Genomic DNA, 27,082 nt, shown 5'->3' with positions numbered 1-27,082 from the left:
GTTGCTACATGTGGGTCTTTAAGGGAAAGACGGAGTATATCATCTGACGGTAGCCTATGTACCCTTACTGCCCAATTTAGAGCCACACTGATCCATATATGGAGGCTGCAAGAGGGACGGCCTCTCCCTACCGTCGTTGCTGGTATAAAGTAGGCAGCGTAGCCATTTTTAAGAAGAGGGATCATGCTCCATTTTTCTTGGAACAAGCAGATCTCAAACCTATCGATAAGTTTGTTCCATTCGGGGATATTCAGTTTTTTACCCTATTGAATAAAACAAGCACTCAGCACCTTACAGTGTACGTTTGTCAGGTTATGAGTTGACGCTTTTGGAGACTCATGTGCATATAAAATGATGCAACACGTTGAATCCAGCTACGTTGTTGCCGATTTCTGTCGAGACAGATGCTCAGGAACAGCATGATTGCTTTCTTCGGACAGAGGAAGAAACAAAGGGTAGAATTGATCTGAAAGATACTCCTCTTTCGAATCCTGATGGTACCTTATGGGTAGACGGTTCATGCTTTAAGCTCCCGAATGGCGATACGACTGCAGCGTATGCGGTTACGACTTTGCACACGATTGTTGAAGCTGCACGTATCCCACAGAATTCGGCTCAAGCAGCAGAGTTGATTGCACTGACGAGAGCATGTGTGTTGTCGAAAGGAAAGAGAGTGACTGTGTATACCGATAGCCAATATGCGTTTGGTGTTGCCCATAGCTTTGGACATTTGTGGAGAGAAAGAGGATTTCTTACTTCCCATGGTACGAAAATTCAGCATGGACAGTTGGTGAATGAACTTCTTGAGTCACCTACTTTGCCGACACAAGTTGCGATTGTGAAATGCAGTGCACATAAGAAAGTTACGGATGATGTTGGTCGTGGTAATGCGTTTGCGGATGAAGTAGCGAGAGAAACGGCGAAAGATGTGATGAGTCGAATGTATGTTGCAGACCTGCTAGATGGGTTCCGGAAAGAGGAATGTGTGAAGATACAATAGAGAGTGTGAAATCGATTCAGGCTGAAGCTACTGAGAAAGAATTGAATGTGTGGAGAGAGACTACGGGAATGTTGGATTCGACTGGCTGTTGGATTGAGTTGTCAGAACACCAGCGATGGTTGTTGCCTGATGCGTATGTGCTTCCAGTGGTTATGATGGCACATGGATTGGCTCACATCAGTTCGAAAGGGATATGTAAGTTGTTGGCTCCAGTATGGCAGAATGCTGGAATTCCAAAATGTGCTGAGAATCTGGTGAAAAATTGTATGGTTTGTTTGATGCATAATCCTGGTAAGGGAACCCCAACTCCAGCAGGTCATTTTGCTCCTCCGACGTATCCGTTTGAGGTTCTACAGTTGGACTTTATTCATATGGAGAGATGCAACAACCTAAAGTATGTCCTTGTAGTTGTTTGCGCCTTTTCAAGATGGATAGAGGCTTACCCTCTAAAGGATAATACTGCCTTATCTACAGCCAAGTTCTTATTGAAGGAGTTTTTCCCTAGATTTGGATTGCCGAGAATGGTATGGAGTGACAACGGAAGTGAATTTGTGGGCCAGATTAAAAAGAAAGTGTGTGCAGGTTTGGGAATAAGGCAGAAATTCCATGCTGCTAATCACCCCCAGTCAGCTGGTTTGGTTGAATGCTACAATGGTACCCTTAAGTTGAAGTTGGCTAAAATACAAGCGAGCTCTGGCCTAGCATGGCCCGATGCGTTGCCGTTGGCACTTTTGTCAACGAGGACGACAGTACATTCTCGTGTAGGACTTAGCCCATGCGAGATTGTGTTTGGTCGGCCGGCGAATGTTTGGGGTGTGCCGAGGCCAAAGAAGTATAGTGACATCGAGTACCCTATGTTGGTTGACTATTTACATGATTTGACTGCTAAATTGCGTGTTCTTCACCAACAGGTGCACAATACCTTACCTTCAGCTTCTGTGGATGCAGGACATTCCATCCAGCCTGGGGATGGGTTACTGGTCCGGAACTTCCAAAGGACGAAGAATCTCGAGCCCAGGTGGATCGGCCCATTCCAAGTTGTATTGTATTGTATTGTTATTTATATAGCGCGGTTGCTGCCCACCAAAAGTTCTTTTGGTGACTCGAACAGCCGTCAAAGTTTTCGGCAAGAAAAATTGGGTGCATGCCACCAACACCAAGAAGCTTCCACTTCCTACCGTATGATCGATGGCTTGCTGATGGTATTGCTGATTCAGAGAACGAGAGAGTTGTGGAGTTTGTCCCCTTTAGTGATGCGCATTTGCCATGGACTCAGTCGGAACGTGAGGATGATGAAGTTTTACAAGAAGCTGTGCCTCCGCCGATGAGATAGGACACTACAGAACCTGAAATATTGTTTCGTGATCAAACTGTGCCTTGCAAAGACCGCTATAACCTCAGATCTTTAAGGACAAATACATTTTGAGTTTTTATGATTTTTTACTGCTTCCAAAACACAGACTTTTTTGTTTTCTGCTTTTTTGAACCACCATCCGGGTTCAGCAGTAGGGTCGCGGTATAAAGACTTAAGGTTGTGAGCCGTGTGGACGCAAGGTCAGCGGTTCTGGTTTGTTCTAGGGCGTTTCCTGGACGTACAGACGCACACTTGAGCGAAAAGAAACCACTGCCGCGAACAGCACGGATAGAGGATGGAGTCTGTTGTTGATAGAAGGAGTTTTTCGAAGTTGAAATCTAGATCAAAATGTGATGTATTATTACATAATAACTGTTTTATAGTAATGTGTATTTTTGTGTTTTTAAGTGTCACATTGGCTTGTGTGGGTTGGATTGTATATGCTACATTATTGATTTCTGCACCCACCATCCAACCTATGCTTTCTTCTACTACTGTTTCTTTGCACAAATTCTATACGTTGCCTGAACATGAACAGGCAAGAAGATCAGAATTCGTCAACAATTAATTTATACAGCTCCTGCATCAGCATCAGTTGGTAGTCAATACTACAAATTGTTGGGTATGTGGTCTTATGCCTTATACGACAGATAGAGGTATGCCATATCTGGTTTTGCCTTTTTCTTCAAACGGGTCTGTATGGGCTTTGCAGACTATGTTTATCTATGCGAATGAGGTATACCCTATGCGTTCCATGAGAGACAACCCGAGCAATAGTGCCCTGATAAAGGGAATAGTAGATATGATCTGAGATATTGATGCATACAATGCTATCCCTAAGGATGAAGCTCAGGCATATATTGGTTGGCATGTCACTGGATATAGCACTAGTTTGACAGAGAAGGAGAGACGGAAGAGGAATCCCCCGATTTGGATCGTACCCCATCGAGGCCACTTTTGTTTACGAGGTAATGGTTGAAATCCGAGAGCTCAGCTAGGTGAGAGTTTGTGTGCTCAAACCTACGTTTTTGCATCTCAGACTTCTCCTCCGTTTGTCCCAGCTAAAGGTACATATTTTGTATGCCACGACAGAGCCTACACATGGTTGCCACCTGATTTTTCAGGCACATGTTATGTGGCGTTTTTGCTTCCCCCTAGATACACGGCTGCTATGGATTATCACAGAACAAGATATGTTAGAGGTGTCTTCGATCAGGAAGATACCGCAGCACAGGAAGTAGGAGATTTTTTTAAGGGTTTCCTACCCTTTTGGGGCCCTATGGCCAATAGCAGACATATATGACAGCTTACAAGAGTGGTTGAGGCCACCATAAATGAAACTGCAGGTGCTCTCAGCAATATTACGGTGGAGCTCCAAGCTGATCGTTTTATGACATTGCAGAATCGTGTTGCGTTAGATGTCATACTTGCTGATCGTGGAGGGGTATGCAAATTGATCCAATCTAGTTGCTGTATTTACATACCAGATAATGCCCCAACAGTGTACCAGGCCATTTCCAGATTGCATAAGGTTTCTGAGTTTATTCATGTAGACGAAGGAAACTGGTCGTTGATTGGATGGTTTTGGGAACTGTTGTCTAAATGGGGATGGAAAGTTCTGATTTTCCTTGGTATGGCTTTACCTATTCTCTTCTCTTGTTGTCTTTGTATCCAGTGTGCTCCCGCCAATTGTAGTCTTTGTGCTACCACGTGTGTGCGGAGACCTGTCTCGAGAGAAGCAGAGAGTAATAGGATGATGCTCCAGCAACACCTAGATGGTCTGATTAGGATTGATATAGACCTAGATTCAGATTGACGTGAGTTTAGGTTATTGCCTATGGAAAGGCAAAAGGAGGGTCTGTCGTTCTGTGAAAACGGGCCTTGTTATGTAAGGTTATGGTTTCGTCACGATTCTGGTGATGTCGAACCGTATTTAGTGAGAGCGGCTAATGTGGAGTGAATTCGTCACGTTAGCTAGCAAGTTCACCACGTATTTGGAGATTTCGTTTCGAACATGGGTTCCATTTTGTTTAAGTCTCCATTTTGTCTTGCCATCACGCAGGCTGACGAATATGGTCGAACGAACGAAGCGGCCTGACCTTCATGTATTGATATATATTAACAGGGTCTTTCTTGACTCCGAGGTGAATTGCAAGGATCTGATTCTTTCACCTGAAACTGACCCTGCCGAGTCAATTTACCTGGTTTGATCGTTGTTTGAGATTGCCGATCATTGTTCAGGACATCGTTAACTTTTAGTCTCCTTACACATGCTTTATCTTGCTCACTATCAGACATTGTTTCCTTTTCTGTGTTCTTTATTACATGCATTGTGCTTTTCAATTATGGGTTTGTCCTGCTTGTGGAGATTGGATTTGGGACATTCCCAATGATTAACTTTGGGTTGGGACATTGCAAACTGAGCTTTTCGTCATGTGATACTTTGTTTAAGAATGTACCTCATTGGTTAACTTTTTGCGCAGTGGGAGTATGTTTGTAAATGTGAATATTGTGTATAAAAGGAGATGTCTTGCTCTACGAATTTGAGCAGTCTCCTGAAATACCCCCATGATGTATTTCATTTTCTAGGATAACTGTTACTGGCTGCAGCTAATAAACTTGGTCTCTGACGCCACCCAGAAGTATTCTGTGTCTCTGTAAACCAAGACAGGTGAATCCGAAGACTTTGGGCGTACCCCTGACTAAGCATGGGCGAATTTTGCGGATCTCGCGTTCGCGAATTTGCGGATTTTTGAACTCGCAATCCGCAAAATCCGCGAATTCTTGCGAATTTGCGGATTTTTTTTTTTTTTTGTGTTCGCAAGGATTTCTGCCAGTTCGCGAGGGTTTCGTACCAGTTCGCAATTGCGAACTTACATTTCGTCGCGCAACGGTCGCGAATTATGTTGTTTCTACGTCTGGTTCATCATCACAGGTTCCCAGCACCCTCTGTTTCACCACTGCAACCCTCTGTTACATCAATGCCACCCTCTGGTTCATCATTACTGTAGATTATGGGGGGGAAAAGCAAGCACACCATCCCTGCTTCAACTCAGATGAATTAATTTGGGGTTAGTTTATTAATGTGTCACTGTTTTAAAATTCCAGTCTGGCACCTGCTTCCTTATCTGTAATTTTGCTTTCTGTTGCAGTGCATTTTTTTTCCCCAGGACCTTCTTTGTGGCCTACTTGTAGCTATTGTATGAGCCTGCTGTGAGGGTCAGAGCAGGGTCATACAATTGTTGCAACTAGCAACTGAATTCTGGAGGGGCCCCAGTCAGGAAGCACTACCGGGAATTGTTACTAATGATGAGTTTGAACTCTTGCCCCTGCCGAGTGCTTTCACTTTTGAAAAACTCGTTTTTCTGCAATTTCGCGGGGTTCGCGGGGTGCGAACACGCGCAAGATCGGATTCGGAAGCCGCAAATTCGTGCGAATATGCAATTTGTTTTTTTTGCGGCGTGTTAGTTGGCAAGGTTTTGTGCGTTTTTGCGAGCCGCTCGTAGCGCAAGACGCGAAGTTACCCTCGCGGTCGTTCAAGGGCGCAGCCATCTTGTTTGCCTGACGTATTTCCGTTTCCGGGCGCGAAGTGTAATCTCGCAAAGTCCGCGGTTTGCCAGTACAGTCTCGCGCGTGTTCGCAAGGAAAATCTCGCGCGAACTTACCCGCGCGGTCGTGAACGGGCGCGGCCATCTTGTTTCTCATTCATTGCTATGGTTCTGGGCATGGTCTTTGTATCCTCTGTCAATCTCTGCCATCCTTTGCTTGTTTGAAGTTTTTTTTTATCTATTTTACTTATTATCTATCCCTCTATTTTTCTAGCCCTATATTTTTGTGTTTACTGCTACTTTTGGTTAATTTTAAACTACTTTTGTAAACTCTTTTCTTTTCTTCTCTTCCCTATTCTATTTTCTTTATTCCTTTCCGCCAAGACCATGGTGAAGGGAGCCGGGAAGCATCCCGAGAAGGGGAAGGGTCCCGCACCCCGTGTCCGGCTCCCGTGCGGGCGTTTGAGGGGGGAGCTAGTGATGCCACGGGAGATCTTTACCCCGGAGGAGGTGGCCCAACTCATTTTTTATGTTCAGCGCCGCCTCCCCAGGACCATCATGGGAGGCGGCAAGATCAGTGCCGGGTACGGGGCCCGGGAGCGCCGGAAGCGGTGGGAGAAGGTGTGCCAGGCCATTTACCACCACTCTCGGGTCTGGCGCACCTACAACCAGGCCACCCACCGCTGGACGGATGTCCTGACCCGTGAGCGAGATCTGCTCGACCTCCTTGGCCTTGAGATCCCCGGGCTTGGTGAGTAGTAGTAGCTATGTCTTTACTACTATGTTTTCTCCTGCTGTGTTATTATATTGCAAATTTTTGTTTTTTACCAAGAGCAATAATGCTGCTCATTACATTGTAGGTACATTTTATTTCAAAATCTTCTGTGCATTTCAGGTACACTGCTCTCCTTCTCAGTAGTGTTGCTACTATGCTTATTTGTTTTAGATTTTGTGTTCATTTCATTGGCCTGTGAAATTATGTATGAGTGTAGTTGAAAGAACTGCGCAATGCTACACACTAAGGTTCAGATTTTTAATTACCGGCGCATCCCTGCAAAGTTGCAGGGATGCGCCAGTAATTGTGCGTCACGCCACCATCACCCATGGTGCGCCGTATTACAATGCGGCGCGCCATGGGCCCAAAACGTCACCAAAGCGTTACGCATCTGTGCCGTAAAGGTGGCGCATTGCTGGAGTTGCGTCGCAACGATGGTGCAGCTCCATCAATTCTCTGGGGTGCCCTATCTCCCCAATGCTGCGTCAAGCCGTACGTCTGCTTCAAGCAGGCGCAGGGTTTGAGTCACGCATCATTGTCCTCAAAGTGACTGATTGAAATCTTGTAGATTTCCCTCAGCCACTTTTAGGATGCGTTCCTGCGCAGGAACGCCCTCCCTTGCGCCGGAACACCCCTATTGGCGCAGGGCTTTACAACGTGATGCATCTCCCAGATGCGTCACGTTGTTAATATACGCCGCACCATTGCGCCTCTTTTGTGCTGTCGCTGCGTCACAAAAGTCACGCAACAATGGAGCAAAAGAGCCGCAAGGGCCTTATAAATCAGCCCCTACAGACTCAAGTCCAGTCCTTCCTTTGTACACATGGCGATAAGAAGAAATAGTGGTGGTGGATTAATAGTTTGAGTATTTTAATGACTGGTGAATGTAGTAGGAAACTTTAGTGTTGTCGCTGATCTTCAATCACGATGGACTTTGGCTGTCACTTTGCGTGCTGCGGACTGCTGCCTGCCAATCCTAGGCAAACCTTTTTAGTACTTTGTTTAGTGAGTTACATAGGGTAGTTTCCAATTCGACGGTCCGCAAATCAAGCAATACTAAAGTAATGACGTAGTCGACCACATGAGATTGGTCAATAATATATCCCGTGGAGTCGTTCCCTATTTGCTATTTCGCAAAAATATTTTGTTACTTTGTTAGTTCTTTTTTAAATGTTTGATTTGGTTGAGAAATAAATATCATCCATGTTTTCTGTTTTTCTTTCTTTCATGTTGTACATCAGCTTCCCCCAGGGGCAAGAGGAGGACACAGGAGGAGGAGGAGGAGGGTGCTGTTGTCGATGCAGGCCAGGACCGGGCAGTCGAGGGCTCCTTTGCTGGCCCCAGTAAGTTTTAATTTTAATATAGAGTACTTATTTTTTCCTAGCGTTCCTCATTCGATTTTTTCTAAATCGTCTTTGATCTTCTTGTAGACAGGATCTAAATTCTTATCCCTATGACTCCGTGTGGTATTACTAGATTATTCTTATTAGTCTGTCTGTGTAGCTAACTAAGATTGCACATTTGGCATTTCCATTGGACTCCCATTCTAGTCAGCAATAGCTCTATGCACTGAGTGTAGTCCTCTGGGATTGTCCATATTGTCTTTTCAAGTATTCTAAATGTTTATGCTTTGACCATTGCCAACAATAAAAAGGTGAATGACCACCACCAAGAAATAATAAGATACTACTTTACTTTTGGTTTGGATAGGACAATCCATTCTACTACTGTTGCAGGGACAAATCTGCACAAACAGAACTATGGACACTAAATAATGCATCGCTTAGCTTATCAATTATAATAGGTGCTGTAACTGTTAGACTTTCCACATACCTCAGTGATAACAGACTTTGTAGTTGAACCCCGGCCCCAATCTCCTTACTGACTAGATAGTGTGGCAGAGTCATTTAGCTCCCAAAGTCACCGATGGCAGAGGCACGGACTCATGCTTGCAAAAATTCGAAAACCTTTAGCTCATCCACTCTAGTCTGGAGGACCAAAAACCACAGAGTCTATTTAAGTTTAAAAGCTTTATTAAAAGTAAACACATTTATTAAATTCAAGTTTGTCATAAAAGTGAACGTGTAACTGAAAATGGAAAAGTGCTTAGTGCTGACGATTAATTGGACACATTTCTTGTGGTCGAGCCGAGCTCTCACCTGGTTTGAACTTGATCCTGCTCGTGTTCTTAGAAGTCAAGGTTCTGTCTGTTAGGAGAAAAAGTGGTGCGTGTTAAAAAGTAAAAAGCAAACATTCATCAGTTGTGCCAAAAAGTGCAGCAAGACAACAGCCTTCCCTGGAAAAAGGGACATTTTTACTCTAGAGTACACAGTCAAAAATTATTAAATTGTACACTTTTTTTCACATTTCTTTCTTCCTCCTAGACCAAATATTATATAGTAGTGAGTGGTGTATTCTAACATTATTAAATGTACTTTGTAGGTGGAACATCTGGAGACGGGGCCAGCGCGGAGGTGGTGGCATTGGACGAGGAGGACAACTCTGGGGAGGAGGCGGTGCAAGTGCCGGAAAAGGACATGCCTGTGAGGGTTCACACGGTGGTGGCGGGCAGAGGTAAGCTATACATTCCTTAGTCATTGAGATTGAAGACTGCAGAGTGTGCTTTCTGCACGGGTGTATTATAAAAAAAGCAGGTAGTAGCCTCCTCTAAATGTACTTCGACTTAGCTGTGAAGTTTTTGGCGAGAAGAATCCCAATCAGATCTGAGGTGAACTTGATGGATGGGATGAACGAAAAGCGAAAGAAGGGTGTAAGTAAGTGTGGAAGCACGAGAAATGTAATGATGACTGGCAAAGAAGAATGATATGTGTTTGCTTGGTCCCCGAGGTGGCTGGGAAGGTAAGAAAATGGTATGGTGCATGGCTGGGTGAATGATGAAGCAAGGATGGGTGGAAGGAGAACAGCCTGGGTGGGTGAGACAGAAACTGTATGTGTGCAATATACTTTGAATGGATGGATGCCTGGATCATTCATGGTACTATCTGACTCTTAGATAGCATATGTGAATCTAGAGAGAGTAGACGGTCACTGGATGAACTAAGTGTTACTTTGAAGAGCATGTAACACCGCACCCGCACGTCCGTTCCAGTGTAGGAAAGGCAAGGAAAAGAAGTTGTAACGTTGTCCGAAGACTACCATGAATAGTAGCAGTAGTTTGTATTGCAACTGCAAGCACAGCATATATCCAGTTATTACGGTGGGCACTCCCTACCTCCCTTAATAACTTTAGTTTAGTAGTAGTACGTCATTCATGTGTGGGGGTATCACTGTTCACTCAATAATAAGCAAAGCACCTAAAGTCATCCCATATGTCATCAAATACATCCCATGTGAAGTGATAGATAATCAGATAATTTAGCTTCTTCATTTTCCTTTTCTAATACTCATTTGCACTGTAGGGTGAAAGCTAAATTAATTAAGCAGTAGCCCTTTTAACAGAGTATTCTCAGTGCCACCCGTAATAGAAAAGTAAGAGCTTCACCACCTGCATGTACTGGACCGGTACAGTAACGCAAGTCTGTCTCACTCACCATGGTGTGCGTCTGTTTTTCTCGGGTGCAAGTTCACTGCGCTGGCATTATGCCGGCTTGCATAAGATAACGTACCAATTTTCCTAAACAAGAGAGAAGAAGAAGAATAAGAGTGGTGTACTGTCATAGTCCACTGTAATAGAAGTCCATAGTGCTCGTAGAATTTGTTCCTTAAACTCCCACTAATGTTAGAGCAAGGATGAAGAAGTCGGAGGTTACATAGATACTGTCCTCAATAGTTATGCACTGTGCTTTCAATTTGCTACTTGTACTGTGACAACTTTCTGCTCAATCATTTTGTGTTAATCTTAAGGAGCATTGGTTACAGACTATGTCTTTCTTTTTTCATGTAGTTGCTCCTTCCAAATCCAAGACACCATCAAGGAGGAAGGAGCAGGCTCGAATGGCCCGGCAACGGAGGCTGGATGCCACTGTTGCTGAATATCGGCGGCTGGTGGCCCTGGAGGAGGAGGAGACGCAGTCTGGAACAACAACAACGTCCACTGGGACAGCTGCCTCCTCCTCCGTGCGGGCTGCCAGCCAGCGCAGTGCTCCAGCGGTACGGAGCCGGGCTACCAAAGCCAAACGCCACCGCCCAGCAGCAAAGAAAGCAGCTGCCCCTCACAGGATTTGCAAGGCACACCGGCGCCGCTTATCCCTCAGACTGTCCTACCTGGAGCAGGAGGTCCATAATTATAAGAACGTGGTGGAGGGCCTCCGCTTCGAACTTGCCACCCTCCGCAAGGAGCATGATGCCCTGGCTGCTAATTCCAACAGCACCCTGCCATAGTGTCCCTTGCCCCTTTTTTAGAGACTTTTGGGGGGTGGGAATTGGGAGTTGTGATTTTTGGGGACTTTTGAAGGACAATCGTTGGGGTTAGAGAGGGTCTTGCGGGAGATTCTTTTGTTAGGGCTATAAAAATATACTTTTTGAAACTTTATCTGACCATACCTGTTTTTTACTGCTTTTGAGTCTGGTGGGTGGGGGTTTAACATAACAGTAAGTTTGTTTTCCTGAATAGTCCTAGGACTTTAGTAGTACTACCGTCAATCAAATCTCTCGTCTCTCCTAATACTCCATTATACTACCTCCAACCAAACGCCTATCTTACCTGTAATTTCTGTTTGCAAGTAGGGCTAGGCCCAGGGCTGGCTCCACGGGAAACAGCAAATAAGGTTGGCAATCCTGGGCGGATAAAATTTCCTCATGGCGGTGATACTACTGGTGTGACACAGTGGCAGTTGCTTGCCTATGAAAAAAAGAAAATGAAATCTGGTTTGTCCTCCTGAGCAATACAAAGGTACAATACAGAATATAGCAGGTGACAGAAGTACACTAGAACAGTGCCACGTTGTAGCTTAACAAATGTTAAAGTATAACTAATTGGGTTGAAGTTCTTTGACATTAGCCATGGGTCTTTGTCAAGCAGAGTAAGAATATATCCTCGGATTTCTTCACCAGCCTGTTGCTATCACCTTATCCTCCCCAGCAAGTGTGTGGATTTATTGCTGTAATTTAGTCACACATCAATCAAAACCACACAGCCCGGGGGAAGAGGGTTAGGGCTTGAAAAATGGATGGGTACGGGGGTTTTTGGGAAAGGTTTTGGGAGACAAGAAAAAGTAGCACAGCATGGACGAACAATTGTGAACATAAACAAATCTTTGGGTACAAACCTATCCCTCAATCTTTGAAAGTGCATACACTACTGTAACTGCATGCATGTCAGTTAAAAGTAATTAGTACTTTCGACAACTGTGGAAGAAAGAATGCGACAGTACAGGGCGTGGGTGGAAATATTGATAACTATATTCAACATAAGGTCTCTGTAGCCAGATACCTGAGAGCCTTGCTGGTCACTATAAATCCATTCACAACAACACTCAATGGGGTTGGTCTGGAAGGTGTCAGGTTTACTCCCCGTGATCCAGTCGATGCAAATATGGTTCCACCTCCAAATGTCACCAACACCCAGAAGTGTAAACACAGGGTGTTCGAGGCATTAGGCGGGGGAGAAAAATAACAAACTAAAATAAAAAATGTGGGATGGGTAAAGGTAGGGTCAGCAGGGAAAGGATACCTGTAACAGAAGACAAGACAGGCATCAGTGAAGTGCTGTCCTAACATACAAGGGTACTCTCATATAGTCTCACTAAATAGTCTGCAAGTCTCCCGCCTACTCATGGGAAATGTAGTTTCATAGTACGGTAGGCGCTTAGGGGCTGCGTAACCTGACAGAAGGTATAGTAGATAGAAAAGGAGAAATTGCTTTTTTTCTAGGTGTCCCCTCACTCACCAGGGTTGCCCCTTTGTGACATGCTTCATCATTGGGGCCATCCCAGTCCTCTACGGCCTGGGGCGTGCTGCGACTTGCGAATTACGTAGGAGCACTTACAAATGACTATGTGTGGTGCAGATGTGATAGTGGAGTGGACTAAGTGATGTGTTAAGGGATCAATGTAGAAGCAGAGAGAGAGCCAAGAAATGCAGTCACAGTCAGAGAAAAAGGCAAGGGATACTGTATCTATGTGGTTGTAGTGGTCCTGTTGGAAGTGGTAAGTAAGTTGCCCGCAGAAAAAAAATCCTCCTATTAGCGGCACTCCTCCATTGCAGCCGACGCTTCGTCCATCGATGTTGGTCACCAGAAGACACCCTGTCCACTGCCTGCCTGATGCTGAATTGTGGCTCGCTACTGTGAAGCCTGACTCCATCCTTTTTTCCCCATTGCAGAGACTGAAACCCGGCCTGTAATTATTCAACGAAAAACAGGAAGTGATATAATATTACAACACCACTGATAAATAAATATAAGGCATGTAGGCTGTGGAGTGCAAAAAGTCACAATTTGTTTTTCCTAGTAGACAGTACAATGTTTTTGAAAGTGCGTACTCTGAGTCACCTTTTGAAGGATGTATGGGCAAATTAATGTATCGGATCTTGCCCCTCAAGCTAGGTGTACTGTAAACTGTGTTTTAGAACAAAATTAGATCTTCCTAGCAGTGCTCCCACCCAGACCCTTACTAAAGCCAGTCGCAAAAATGTAGAAGACCCCCAATCAAATCTCAAAAAACGAGGCCTAGCAGAAAACTGGTGACAAAACTTACTTTGAAAGTAAAAGTAGGCCGAAGTACCCTAATTACCCATTACCCACCGTGGATTGCATTCAAACCACTTGCAAGCAACCAAGCAAAAGTAGCCATAGCCAGCATCGCTCCAAGACTCGAAATCCCCCCCACTCAAACACATGCAATAGAAATACTGCTAACCCTAACGAACCCTAAGTTAAGAATAGTGGCAAAGGCTTTCTTTAACTATGCCAAATCCCCCCTTTCCCACCATGGATTTTCTTCAAATGACTTGCAACCAAAATTACACATTCTCACGAGTGCTCTAAGACCCCAGAACTCAGTTTGAAAAATCTAGAACACCCCGAAACACATGCAATCCTGCTGCTAGGGCTAACCCTAACGAACCCTAAGTTACAAAAAGTGCCAAAACTAAAGGCTTTTCCGCGCGGATTTTGTCCCAACCACTTCTACCCGGTATTAGACCTTCCCAGGAATGCCCCAAGACCCGGCAACCCACCCGCCAAGAAGCGTAACACCCCCAAACAGGCCAAAAGCAAAATCTCATACTTGCAATATTTCTGGGCCTTCGGTCCAAACGCGCTGCGTAGCTAGGCCATAAGTCGGGGTTGGCACGACGGATTTCCTGAAAAGCAAATGCAATCAAGATTAGAGTGTCCCAGCAGTGCTCCCAGACCACGAAACTCACCCGCAAACAGACGGAACCCCCCCTAAGAGCACCTCAAAGGCAAGCAAGTCATCAAAAACACAAAAAAAAATCCGCCTGGGATTTGGTCCAAAACACTTTTATCCGGTATTAGAGCTTCCCAGCAATGGCCCCAGAGCCGTCAACCCAGGAGAAAACGAGTAGAAGACCCCCAAACAGCCAAAGAGCAAAAGTACAAAAATGGGGACTTAGTCACTTTTTCACAAATTTCCCAAATCACTCCGCGCGCGCTCTGCAGCTAGGCCCTAAGTCCCCTCAGCCACCATGGATTTGCTTCAAACCTCTTGCAAAGTAAAGTAAATATAGCCAGCAGTGCTCCCACACCACGAAACTCACCCGCAAACACCAGGAAGCCCCCCAAAGAGGCCCCCGAAAACGCTACATAGAGCAAAATGTCAGAAATAGCCCAAAAAAAAATCGGCCTGGATTTTGTCCCAACCACTTCTACCCGGTATTAGACCTTCCCAGGAATGCCCCAAGACCCGGCAACCCACCCGCCAAGAAGCATAACACCCCCAAACAGGCCAAAAGCAAAATCTCATACTTGCAATATTTCTGGGCCTTCGGTCCAAACGCGCTGCGTAGCTAGGCCATAAGTCGGGGTTGGCACGACGGATTTCCTGAAAAGCAAATGCAATCAAGATTAGAGTGTCCCAGCAGTGCTCCCAGACCACGAAACTCACCCGCAAACACCAGGAAGCCCCCCAAACAGGCCCCCGAAAACGCTACATAGAGCAAAATGTCTGAAATAGCCCAAAAAAAATCGGCCTGGATTTTGTCCCAACCACTTCTACCCGGTATTAGACCTTCCCAGGAATGCCCCAAGACACGGCAACCCACCCGCCAAGAAGCATAACACCCCCAAACAGGCCAAAAGCAAAATCTCATACTTGCAATATTTCTGGGCCTTCGGTCCAAACGCGCTGCGTAGCTAGGCCATAAGTCGGGGTTGGCACGACGGATTTCCTGAAAAGCAAATGCAATCAAGATTAGAGTGTCCCAGCAGTGCTCCCAGACCACGAAACTCACCCGCAAACACCAGGAAGCCCCCCAAACAGGCCCCCGAAAACGCTACATAGAGCAAAATGTCTGAAATAGCCCAAAAAAAAATCGGCCTGGATTTTGTCCCAACCACTTCTACCCGGTATTAGACCTTCCCAGGAATGCCCCAAGACACGGCAACCCACCCGCCAAGAAGCATAACACCCCCAAACAGGCCAAAAGCAAAATCTCATACTTGCAATATTTCTGGGCCTTCGGTCCAAACGCGCTGCGTAGCTAGGCCATAAGTCGGGGTTGGCACGACGGATTTCCTGAAAAGCAAATGCAATCAAGATTAGAGTGTCCCAGCAGTGCTCCCAGACCACGAAACTCACCCGCAAACACCAGGAAGCCCCCCAAACAGGCCCCCGAAAACGCTACATAGAGCAAAATGTCTGAAATAGCCCCAAAAAAAATCGGCCTGGATTTTGTCCCAACCACTTCTACCCGGTATTAGACCTTCCCAGGAATGCCCCAAGACCCGGCAACCCACCCGCCAAGAAGCATAACACCCCCAAACAGGCCAAAAGCAAAATCTCATACTTGCAATATTTCTGGGCCTTCGGTCCAAACGCGCTGCGTAGCTAGGCCATAAGTCGGGTTGGCACAACGGATTTCCTGAAAAGCAAATGCAATCAAGATTAGAGTGTCCCAGCAGTGCTCCCAGACCACGAAACTCACCCGCAAACACCAGGAAGCCCCCCAAACAGGCCCCCGAAAACGCTACATAGAGCAAAATGTCTGAAATAGCCCAAAAAAAAATCGGCCTGGATTTTGTCCCAACCACTTCTACCCGGTATTAGACCTTCCCAGGAATGCCCCAAGACCCGGCAACCCACCCGCCAAGAAGCATAACACCCCCAAACAGGCCAAAAGCAAAATCTCATACTTGCAATATTTCTGGGCCTTCGGTCCAAACGCGCTGCGTAGCTAGGCCATAAGTCGGGGTTGGCACGACGGATTTCCTGAAAAGCAAATGCAATCAAGATTAGAGTGTCCCAGCAGTGCTCCCAGACCACGAAACTCACCCGCAAACACCAGGAAGCCCCCCAAACAGGCCCCCGAAAACGCTACATAGAGCAAAATGTCTGAAATAGCCCAAAAAAAATCGGCCTGGATTTTGTCCCAACCACTTCTACCCGGTATTAGACCTTCCCAGGAATGCCCCAAGACACGGCAACCCACCCGCCAAGAAGCATAACACCCCCAAACAGGCCAAAAGCAAAATCTCATACTTGCAATATTTCTGGGCCTTCGGTCCAAACGCGCTGCGTAGCTAGGCCATAAGTCGGGGTTGGCACGACGGATTTCCTGAAAAGCAAATGCAATCAAGATTAGAGTGTCCCAGCAGTGCTCCCAGACCACGAAACTCACCCGCAAACACCAGGAAGCCCCCCAAACAGGCCCCCGAAAACGCTACATAGAGCAAAATGTCTGAAATAGCCCAAAAAAAAATCGGCCTGGATTTTGTCCCAACCACTTCTACCCGGTATTAGACCTTCCCAGGAATGCCCCAAGACACGGCAACCCACCCGCCAAGAAGCATAACACCCCCAAACAGGCCAAAAGCAAAATCTCATACTTGCAATATTTCTGGGCCTTCGGTCCAAACGCGCTGCGTAGCTAGGCCATAAGTCGGGGTTGGCACGACGGATTTCCTGAAAAGCAAATGCAATCAAGATTAGAGTGTCCCAGCAGTGCTCCCAGACCACGAAACTCACCCGCAAACACCAGGAAGCCCCCCAAACAGGCCCCCGAAAACGCTACATAGAGCAAAATGTCAGAAATAGCCCAAAAAAAATCGGCCTGGATTTTGTCCCAACCACTTCTACCCGGTATTAGACCTTCCCAGGAATGCCCCAAGACCCGGCAACCCACCCGCCAAGAAGCATAACACCCCCAAACAGGCCAAAAGCAAAATCTCATACTTGCAATATTTCTGGGCCTTCGGTCCAAACGCGCTGCGTAGCTAGGCCATAAGTCGGGGTTGGCACGACGGATTTCCTGAAAAGCAAATGCAATCAAGATTAGAGTGTCCCAGCAATGCTCTCAGACCACGAAACTCACCCACAAACAGACGGAACCCCCCCTAAGAGCACCTCAAAGGCAAGCAAGTCATCAAAAACACAAAAAAATTTCCGCCTCGGATTTGGCACAAACCACTTTTAGTGCTTCCCAGCAATGGCCCCAGACCCGTCAACTCACCTGCAAAGAGGTAGAACAACACCCCCACAAGTGCTGAGTCTTTCTTCATTGGGCGTAAACCAGCCCTCTGCTTTGATGGAAATAGGAGTCTGGACTCTGGAGGAGGAGGATAGAGGAGCATGTTCTTCTGAACTTGTGAACCTGAGGAATGCAGACTGCGGCACCTTCAAATAAATTAGCAAACAAGTGAAGACAGTTCTGCTGATGGGCTTGTCTTTGTGATTATCTGATTAAAGTTTGAATTATATTAACTGTGCACAACAAAGAAAGACAGACACACAGGAATAAAAGTGAATAAGGATGAAAAAGAAAGTTATTGATTCGTTGTCTCATTTTCAGGGCTCGAAGTCGGTATCACGGTCCAGGAATAAGAATAAGGCTTCGTCATCATACTCTGCGAATTCAGCCCGGGTGAGGTCAGTGCCACCTGACAGAGTAGAAATTCCCTCATCTATGGTGCTGGCCACCTCCTCTTCATCCGGCACGCTCTCTCGTACTCTTATATCTGGTGGTATGAGGTGCTGATTCATCTTGATCATTGTTAACCTCTCCACATTTTTGGGCGAGAGGCGGCTCCGTTTGGGAGTTACAATCCCACCAGCCGCACTGAAAACCCGTTCAGAAGACACACTTGCGAGTGGGCAAGACAAGTAGTTTAAAGCCAGGTTGGTGAGCTGTGGCCACAATTCTTTTTTCCCATGCCAATACGCCAATGGGTCAGAATTAACATAGACCTCTGTGGAGTCATTCAGATAGTCCTTCACCATCGACTCAAGGTCCTCCTCCAAGGTTCCTCCACTTTGCGTAGCTCTTGCTGTGCCTCTGACCTTTTGAGAACCAAACCCACGCAGAGCTAGCCAATCCTCTTCAGCCTCCAATGTTTCTGTTGTCTTTCGTGCAGATGATCCGGTTGCCGGTGTCTTTAACGGCTGAGAGGTCACTTGTGCCACAGCCACAGGTGCAGAAGTGGATTGTTTTGACTGGGGATGGCCTGCTGATGTACTGCCATTTCCTTCAATTTCCAGCCGTTCTGTTTCAAACTTCTTGGCTGACAAGGCTAGCCAACGTTTGTACTTTGTAACATCTTCATCAGCAAAAGGAAAGAATGCTCTGCCTGCCAGCGCCTTTTTGTAGCGTGGATCCAGAATAGTAGCACAAATGTAATGCTGTTCTGAGTGGATCTTTTGAAGACGTTCATCACCTTGTAGGAGCTCTAATAATTTCTCAGCCAGAAGCAAAGAGTCTTTCTTTTTGTCATCTTTTCGAAACACAGAACACACCTCCTTCAGTTGGTCCTCCAGCATGTACAACAATGGGATAGCTTTTCCCAAATTAGAGTCCTCCTTGCTGACTGCACGTGTGAAGACCTCAAAAGGACGAAGCATGCGTGTTAGGCTTTCAACTATGTTCCATTGCGGCCCACCCATCCTCAGCTCCTCTATACCCTCTTTCAAGAAATATTGATCGAGTTGCGTATACTGCTCATACAGACGCTCAAGCATGTAGAAGGTTGAGTTCCAACGTGTTACCACCTCCTGGATGAGTGCTTTCACTGGCATTTGACTTTGATATAGCATGCTCCTCAGCTGCTTGCGGGCCTTAAAAGAATGCCTGAAATGCTTGCAAATTTTTCGGCAGTTCTCCAATACACTGTACGCTGCACTGCGTTTATTACCCAAGAATTTTTGGACAACCAGGTTTATACAGTGCGCCAAACACGGCACTCTGAAATAGTAACCGTCCCTCATGGCCTTAACTATATTGGAGCCATTGTCTGTGGAAACATAACCAACCTTGCGTTTTAGTGGGGACAGACAGTTAAGGACCTTTGTGTTAAAGACATCCAAAATGTTTTCTGCTGTGTGACGTTTCTCCAAACCAAACATGGCTAGTGTTGCATGTTTCCGAGCACCTTTAAAAACAATGTTAGTGTCAACACCTGAGTTTAGCTTTGCTTTAGCCCCTGAAAAAGAGACCCAGTGTGCAGTGATGCACATGTAATCAGCGCCTGCGCCACTGGTCCACATGTCTGTTGTCAGATGTATAGTGTGAACAGCACTCTTCTGCAAAGCTTCCCCAATCACCTTCAGAACATCTTCATGTAGTGCTGGAACCGCAACTCGGGCAAAATAGAACCGGCTAGGAACCTTCCATTTAGGGCAGAGCGCTGTCACTAATTCTAGAAAACCAACCCCTTCTACAAAAGAAAAAGGGAGAAGGTCCAGAGCTAGCATTTTAGCCAGCTTAGTGTTATACAGACGGGTCATTGGGTGGTTGCGTTCATATTGCGCTTCTGTAAACAACATCTTTTTAATGTTGCCCTGGACCAATGATTTACGGGATGATGATGATCTCTTCGACCCAGTTACGCTCGCTGATGAACTTTTCCGCATTGATGTCTCACTCTCTCCCACACTCTTAGTGTGGCTCCCATGGGGTGTGCTGCTGACATGGGAACTGGGTGTAAGTGAAGTGTTTGAATCGTCTTCTACCTCCTCGTCATCAGCAGATGACAAATCAACGTTTTCATTACGTGCAATTCCGGCTTTCTTGACCGCCTCTAGGTGCGGAAACCATTCGACAGGGTGCCTTCTCTCAAGATGACCTCTCTGGCCTCCGGTACCATAGTTAGAACCAAGCTTACCACGACTAAATCGAAGCTTACAAAGGCTACAAATGGCTATGTTTTCCTTTTTTGGGCAAACACTAAAGAAGTCCCAAACTGGAGACTTGAAATGTCTTCGGGGGCCGGAGGAGGCGGCGATACTGGTGGTGGTGGTCCTGCTGCTAATGACAGATGAAGTGGAGGATGTGGATTGCCGAACTTCAGTACGTTTTGCACTTTCACCACCACGAATTGAGGTCGAGGACGAGGTGGGTACCTTCTTGCGAAGAAATATGGAAGCGGTAGGTTTTGGTGTACTACTTAACTCCAAATCTAATGATTCCATTTCCATTGCCTCCTCGCCGACATCATCATCACGCTCAGCAGCTTCTCGGGATAGGGTCAAAATGTCTCTTTGCTGCATGCCCGGTGGGGCTGCAGTGACCTTTGTGATGACTGGCTCGTCGTCATCGTGAGAGGCTTCATCACCAGCAGTATCTGTCACTTCTTGTTGAGCCTCATCACACTCCATAGGTTTGAGTTTTTGGACGACCTTCCTTTTACGCTTAGGTACCGGTGGCAGATCATGGTGTGCCTCTGCCTCACTGTCAGACCGCAGTTGTGGTGGTTCCCAAGACAGATCACTTGCACCAGAACGAGGTGGGCTTGAAGAAGATGTAGACACCCCCCTTGATCTTTTCCTTGCTAGGGATGTGGAAGACAATGAATGATCATCAGGAGGAGTGGCTTCCAATGATACCTCAGCTTCATTGTCGATTTCCAAATGTGCCCCTACTTCGGGAGGAACAACTATTGTGGGCACTTGTGAACGTCCATGCACCTTTGCTTGCGCATCTCCTTTTGCTGCCTCTCCTTCCACATGTACTTGGGCGTGTACTTGCACATGGTGTTGTTGTTGCGGCTGTGGTTGTTCAACACTTGTCAGATGAGTTACAACAACCTGTGTTGATTCAGGGACATTGCTGCTACTTTCTTGCGATGAGCCAACATCACTGGTCGATGGTGATTGGAGAAGTACACTGACTGCCTCTGAAGCACTCAAGGGCTTTGACTTAAGTTGGCGTGGTGGTGGAGGCACTGAACCCAATGGAGCAGGGGTGCTGCTCTCAGGTTGGTCCCCAGCAGATCCTGCTGCTGCAGGCGTACTTTTTTTTTTGCTCCCAAAAAAAGTGGCGGGTGGCACACCAGCCTCCTTGGTAACTTGCTTCTTCTGCTCCTTACTAGCAACTTTCTTGCTAGAGGAGCTACGGAGAACTTTCTTTGGGGCCATCTTCTTCAGAGCAGGTCAGACAGCAGGCCGCAGTTGCACGAATTGTAGAGTTGTCTGAGGCCAGACGTGACGTCGCGTGACGTTATGCTGCACACACACACCGCTGCAGGACTTCTTCCTGGCACTGGTGGTTCTCTTGAGTCTTGTGCACCTAAAAAAAAAGGAAGACAGAGGAACATCAGTTCAGTTATAGAGCACAAAAAAATCGAAAAACACTGCAAAATCAGCACAATCCCAATCCATCCATGCCCTCCATAATGTTTAAATTCAAGACAACCCACAGAAAGACTAGGCCCATGCAAGACTCACTACCCCTGGGCATAAATAAAGGTTGAAAAGTAGGCAAAATGGTTGGAGGCCTAACAACAAAGCCTGCATTCAAAATGGCCACTTGCCTGCCAGCACATGGCCAGTGCCTGTAGCTGCACTCAAAATGGCCACCAGCCACATGGCATGTCCCTCCCCATGAACACCCCCAAAAATCGAAAAACACTGCAAAATCAGCACAATCCTATTCCATCCATGGCCTCCATGATGTTTAAATTCAAGACAGCCCACAGAAAGACTAGGCCCATGCTAGACTCAAATACCCCTGGTGAAAAGGCCACAAGTACAGGCCCAAAAATCGAAAAACACTGCAAAATCAGCACAATCCTATTCCATCCATGGCCTCCATGATGTTTAAATTCAAGACAGCCCACAGAAAGACTAGTCCCATGCTAGACTGAAATACCCCTGGTGAAAAGGCCACAAGTACAGGCCCAAAAATCGAAAAACACTGCAAAATCAGCACAATCCCATTCAATCCATGGCCTCCATGATGTTTAAATTCAAGACAACCCACAGAAATACTAGGCCCATGCAAGACTCACTACCCCTGGGCATAAATAAAGGTTGAAAAGTAGGCAAAATGGTTGGAGGCCTAACAACAAAGCCTGCATTCAAAATGTCCACTTGCCTGCCAGCACATGGCCAGTGCCTGTAGCTGCACTCAAAATGGCCACCAGCCACATGGCATGTCCCTCCCCATGAACACCCCCAAAAATCGAAAAACACTGCAAAATCAGCACAATCCCATTCAATCCATGGCCTCCATGATGTTTAAATTCAAGACATCCCACAGAAAGACTAGGCCCATGCTAGACTCAAATACCCCTGTTGAAAAGGCCACAAGTACAGGCCCAAAAATCGAAAAACACTGCAAAATCCGCACAATCCTATTCCATCCATGGCCTCCATGATGTTTAAATTCAAGACAGCCCACAGAAAGACTAGGCCCATGCTAGACTCAAATACCCCTGGTGAAAAGGCCACAAGTACAGGCCCAAAAATCGAAAAACACTGCAAAATCAGCACAATCCCATTCCATCCATGGCCTCCATGATGTTTAAATTCAAGACAGCCCACAGAAAGACTAGGCCCATGCACCACTCACTACCCCTGGTCAAGGCCCCAACAACAGGTCAAAAATCGAAAAACACAAAATTTTACAAAAAAAAAAAATCGAAAAACACAGAAAAATCAGCACAATCCCAATTCATCTATGGCCTCCATGATGTTTAAGTTCAAGACAACCACAGTCCACCCACCACTGAGTACCCCTGGGGAAAAGGCCCCAAAACAGCCCAAAAATCGAAAATCCCAAAATTTTAGTTGCAGCAACTGTAATGCCCCAAACAAACTTACTTGTAAAATTTCTAATCCAACAGTGATCCAAAGAAAGTCAAAAAGGCCTCAAATCCAAAGATCCAGCAGCATCCACAAAAAGTAATCCTTCCAGGTCCACATCCGAATGAAAAGTGACCAGGAGATGGACAAAGCACTGGGAGGAGCCTGCTGAACAGGAACAGGAAGTTGAAGACTATGGGGCACTTCCTTCCTCCCACCCCCCTGCCCCCCTCCCCAAAATGGACTCCTCGCTAAAAAAGTGCAGGCAAATGTCAAACTAAGGAGTTATTCACATAAAAATCATCATTTCTAGAAGGTTTATGCTGCTTGCTGGTGGATTTCTTGTGCAGAATTGCAAATTTATATTTTCGCTCGCCGCATCTCAAATCTCGCAATTGCGAAGTACCGCGAGACGTGATCTCGCCGTACTCGCGTTGACAAACTATCGCTGGCAAGCCGCGATGACGTAATCGCGCTCGCCAATTCCCGCGGGATCACACAGCAAGATCCAAAATGGCGCAGCACTCGCAAACTATCGAAAAAAACAACTCGGCAAACGATGATAAACGCCGCGCGCCGCAAAAATTGTATCACCAACGCCGCGCGCCGCCAAAAAAATCCGCTGCGTGCGAATTTGCGGATTTTGCGGGAAATCCGCAAATCTCGCGGATTGCGGATTTCCCGAAAATCCGCAAAATCCGCGAGCGGAACGGATTTTCCGCCCACGCTTACCCCTGACGCTGCTGGGTTCTAAAAACCCAGTTCTTCAGTGATAGGGAATAATATATTTTAAAAATGGGCTTACCTACTTCTACCGGATTCCAGCTTCTTCCACGATCATGCCCTGAACAGGTTCCTAGGCTCCCCATGGAATCCAAACGCTGCTCTTATACATGAGAGCAGTGCCAGGATTGGTCTGAGTGGGCTGGACTGATGCTCGCACAGAGACAGGCACATGTGTCTTTTTTCCCTCCTGACTGTACAATAGAGATGGGTTGGAAATATGTAAGTGCGCATGTCAGTTTGGCTGTCTTAAGACGACCGGCCAAACTGACATGCGTGCACAGTACGCAACTTTCCTCCACCATGCTCATCCTGTTGTCGTCATAGACGATAGCCCCGCTCTGCACTAGACTCAGGCCACTCTGCTTAGCCAGGGAAAAATAAAATGGTAATAAATAGTTGTATTATTCTTTTTTTTATCTCCTGACTCTGAGAAGTGGGGCGACGCTCCTCCGCCATGACGGAGGAGCCGCCTCTAATGTTAGCCAAAGCATTAACCATCATGAGTAGGCTTAGTGAGACCTCGTTTTGATTGGTGGTTTCTATGGCCTGGCCCCACTACTATTATGGCTGGTTACCTTTCGGCCTTCGGACCATGATCGAGCAGTACAAGCCTCTTGGGCAGGAAAATCTTCTGGATGTTGGTACTTCCGTCTTTTTTAAATAAGTGTGTTTACCTTCCTTTTATGCCTGATGAATTGCTACTGTGTGTGTGTGGTGTGCGTGGTCCTTTTTAGGTCTCGGCTAAAAGACGCGCGTAAGCGCGTCTCCGCCGAGATCTTATGTCAGCGAGTAGCAGTCCCAGGAGACACTCCTGGCCGCGCGCAGGCGATTCTAAACTGGCACGCGCATTAGCACGAGCGCTGCACGAGGCTCCCACACAACACACGCATACATAGAAACAGAAGCGCTCACGCACGCACATACATACAGAACCCCCCCACTCATACATACACACACACACACACACACACGCGCGCGCGCGCGCACCGGCCCCCCCTCTCCCCTTTAACTTACTGCTCCGCACCGGCAGGGAGAGTTGACGCTGCGGCTCCTATCCCGGGACTCCCTCTTGGTCAAGGGAGCCCCGCAACACGCGTGCAACGTCCTGTTGTCGGCCCCGGGGGCTCTCCACGCTCGCAGGAGCCCCGGGCCGCTCCACGCATTTCCTCCGCCTGCCTCCTCTTCCGGTCCGGACGCGGCTCCGCCCCCGTCACAGGCGACCTTGCCTGACTTCCGGTGCGGCCGCGGCGGAATTCCGGGGGCAGTAAGTTATTGTATATTTGGCTGCTAAATGAAAGCGTGTCCATCTGCCACTGACATTTAAATTTACTAAAAATATGTGAATATGCCCTAAATCCAAATGTAAATTTAATTTAGCTAAAAACTATTATTATTTTAAGTGAAATTAATGTTTTCATGTAAATCAAAACCCATGCTGAACAGTTTGTTTCGGCATTACTGTTTGCATGTCATATTTTTATCTTTTTGAAGGAAATGTACTACTTTTGAGTAGAGAAGTAGTCTAAAGCGTGATTTAACACATGCTGCTCGAAATGTGAACTTGGCGTGGTACAGACAGCTTCAGTGTGTTTCCTTGTTTTCTCTGTTTTGACATTATGCACTAGTTCTAGCTGTGGAAGGAAGCTGTAGTGAGTGCAGAGTAGTGAGTGTGAGTAGTGAGTGTGAGTAGTGAGTGCAGAGTAGTGAGTGCAGAGTAGTGAGTGCAGAGTAGTGAGTGCAGAGTAGTGAGTGCAGAGTAGTGAGTAGTGAGTGCAGAGTAGTGAGTAGTGAGTGCAGAGTAGTGAGTAGTGAGTGCAGAGTAGTGAGTAGTGAGTGCAGAGTAGTGAGTGCAGAGTAGTGAGTGCAGAGTAGTGAGTGCAGAGTGCAGAGTAGTGAGTGCAGAGTAGTGAGTGCAGAGTAGTGAGTGCAGAGTAGTGAGTGCAGAGTAGTGAGTGCAGAGTAGTGAGTGCAGAGTGCAGAGTAGTGAGTGCAGAGTAGTGAGTGCAGAGTGCAGAGTAGTGAGTGCAGAGTAGTGAGTGCAGAGTAGTGAGTGCAGAGTAGTGAGTGCAGAGTAGTGAGTGCAGAGTAGTGAGTGCAGAGTGCAGAGTAGTGAGTGCAGAGTAGTGAGTGCAGAGTGCAGAGTAGTGAGTGCAGAGTAGTGAGTGCAGAGTAGTGAGTGCAGAGTAGTGAGTGCAGAGTAGTGAGTGCAGAGTAGTGAGTAGTGAGTGCAGAGTGCAGAGTAGTGAGTAGTGAGTGCAGAGTGCAGAGTAGTGAGTGCAGAGTGCAGAGTAGTGAGTGCAGAGTGCAGAGTAGTGAGTGCAGAGTAGTGAGTGCAGAGTAGTGAGTGCAGAGTAGTGAGTGCAGAGTAGTGAGTGCAGAGTAGTGAGTGCAGAGTAGTGAGTGCAGAGTGCAGAGTAGTGAGTGCAGAGTGCAGAGTACAGAGTGCAGAGTAGTGAGTGCAGAGTGCAGAGTAGTGAGTGCAGAGTGCAGAGTAGTGAGTGCAGAGTGCAGAGTAGTGAGTGCAGAGTGCAGAGTAGTGAGTGCAGAGTGCAGAGTAGTGAGTGCAGAGTGCAGAGTAGTGAGTGCAGAGTGCAGAGTAGTGAGTGCAGAGTGCAGAGTAGTGCGTGCAGAGTGCAGAGTAGTGCGTGCAGAGTGCAGAGTAGTGCGTGCAGAGTGCAGAGTAGTGAGTGCAGAGTAGTGAGTGCAGAGTAGTGAGTGTGCAGAGTAGTGAGTGCAGAGTAGTGAGTGTGCAGAGTAGTGAGTGCAGAGTAGTGAGTGTGCAGAGTAGTGAGTGCAGAGTAGTGAGTGTGCAGAGCAGTGAGTGCAGGTGCAGAGTGGTGTGTATTGGCAATGTAAATGACAATGCCATTTATTTATGATTTAAAGAAGAAAAAAAGAAATGTCATGAGCAATGCCAATTGCTCTACCTTTAATGATGCCGAGACCATTGCATTGCAAATGCTTGTTAATGTTTATACATGATGCTTTGGATGGGCAGGTAGAGTTACCATTGTGAAGTCAGTATCATTACAAGGCCGACATGACTGATGCTGTCTCTGTCACGTATGATAGGCCATCTTTAACAAATTTTCATTTCACACTCATTTTCTATGACAATTCATTTAGCAATTCCACATTTCCATAATTCATAACACATTGTTTCTTTCAGCTGGTCAGTGGACATTTTGAACCATTGTGTTGGAGACAAAGTATTGATTCTTGTATCGGAGATTTCCCTTTTCTCACTCTGCAGCAGAGGGTCAACTAACCTGTTACAGGCTCTTCTTAACTGCAGTAGGGTCCCAATCACTTTCTGAAACCCTGTCCTTATAGGCAAATGGCAATTCATGGTTGTTTGTGGTTTACACATTCCTGCCCATTTATGCATGTCTAGTGTCAGCAGTTCACAGTTGTTCTTCCTTCCACATCTGTGTAGTGAGGATTAAGCTTGTTTGGAGATGTTAG

The sequence above is a fragment of the Lissotriton vulgaris genome, chromosome 5 (genome assembly GCF_964263255.1).
Source record: "Lissotriton vulgaris chromosome 5, aLisVul1.2, whole genome shotgun sequence".
Taxonomy (NCBI): domain Eukaryota; kingdom Metazoa; phylum Chordata; class Amphibia; order Caudata; family Salamandridae; genus Lissotriton; species Lissotriton vulgaris.
Note: the sequence above shows the minus strand (reverse complement) of the source record.